Consider the following 1,610-nt stretch of genomic DNA (forward strand, 5'->3'; position numbering starts at 1 on the left):
CTGAGCCATAATATAAGGTTATTACCATTATAATTGTTGTTTGGCGGGCCCAGGCTGGGGATTCGAACCCACCACCTTAGGTGTATGTGGCTGGCGCCTTAGCCGCTGGAGCCACAGGTACCGAGCCCAAAGATTTTTTTAAAAACTTTTTTTTTTCTTTTTTGAGACTGAGTCTCACTACATGTCGCCCTCTGTATAGTGCTCTAGTGTCACAGCTCACAGAATCTCCAGCTCTTGGGCTTGAGCAATTCTTTTGCCTCAGTCTCCCCAATAGCTGGGACCACAGGCGCCCACCCCAACACCCGGCTAATTTTTGTTGCAGCTGTCCTTGTTGTTCAACTGGCCCAGGCCATGTTTGAACCCACCACCCTTGGTCTATGTGGCTGGCGCCATAACGACTGTGCTATGGGCGCTGAGCTGAGAAAACATTTAAAAGAATCAGTCCCCGCACTCCTGTCAAGAAAGAGCTCGGGAGCCCCGCCCCCACCCACCAAAGGAAAAAGGAGAGAGGTCCGAATAAAACTGGGAGTAGCAGGAAGGAAGGGAAGGAGCAAAGGTAACACAGTGACTGCTTTGATGAGCACAGTTTTTGTTTTGTTTCGGTTGCAGCCATCATTGTTGTTTGGCGGGTCCAGGCTGGATTTGAACCTGCCACCTTAGGTGTACGTGGCTGGCGCCTTAGCCACTTGAGCCACAGGTGCTGAGCCGAGCACAGTTTTTAACATGAAGAAAAATGTTTGGGAGTGGCATTTTGTTTATTAAAATCATTTAGCTCAAATTAGGAAATGCCAGACCTTCAAGTAAACATAATCATCTTTTAATTCCTTATAAGTGAGAGTTTTCATTCTTTTAACTAAAATTTCTGAATCCTATTGTGATGTAGAGACTTACAGAATTCTAAGAGACCCACACATTCTAGGGGAAGAGAGAGAGGGAACTGACTGTAGATGGGGACTGGTTTCTGGCTTCTAGAAAAGCTTGAGAAGGAGGGAGACTCTTCAGAGGAGCAGAATCTGAACCGATATGGGGGGAATGAGGCCGGAAAAAGTGTAGGAGTCCAGAAGTCAAGTACTGGTAAGTGACTAAGCTCCTGTCTCATCTGAGCCTGTAAAGGAGAGGGGGCTCTTTCTCCAGCTGTGGCCTAACACAGGTGACAAAAAGCATGTCCTTCTATGTTGACATTATTTACTTTCTTGTTCCAGAAATTAGGTTAGGAGCCCTAATGAGAAACTAGTGGGTTGATATGGCGCATGGAATTATTTTTTAGGGAACTGAAAGCCAGAAGGAGGTATGCCGAGGGGACAGCAAGGGCTGAACACAGGAGAAATGAAGGGCACCAGGAAGGCCAAGGAGTTTTTCAGTGGTTTGCCTTGGTCTGGTCAGGACAGCTCAGCTGGGGAGAGAGAAACAGAGCCCCGTGCAAGACGAAGACTAGTCAATTATCAGTACATGCTGAGGATAAAAGGACAGGGGACCTGGTAAACTAGAAGAGCACAGACTTTGGCTTTAACTCACCTGCCCTTGAATCTGACTAAGCTGCTTATGTTTTCCAACTATCAGATTCCAACACAGAAGACTATCATGAGGCTGGAACCCGTAACATCCATTAG

At 46.8% G+C, this 1,610-nt stretch overlaps 1 pseudogene; it reads left to right on the forward strand.

The window, feature by feature from the left end:
• LOC100965723 overlaps positions 1-1,610 on the forward strand; it is a 50,534-nt pseudogene extending 48,924 nt beyond the window's left edge.

This window comes from Otolemur garnettii, unplaced genomic scaffold (assembly GCF_000181295.1).
Source record: "Otolemur garnettii isolate 467f Iridium unplaced genomic scaffold, OtoGar3 scaffold00039, whole genome shotgun sequence".
Taxonomy (NCBI): domain Eukaryota; kingdom Metazoa; phylum Chordata; class Mammalia; order Primates; family Galagidae; genus Otolemur; species Otolemur garnettii.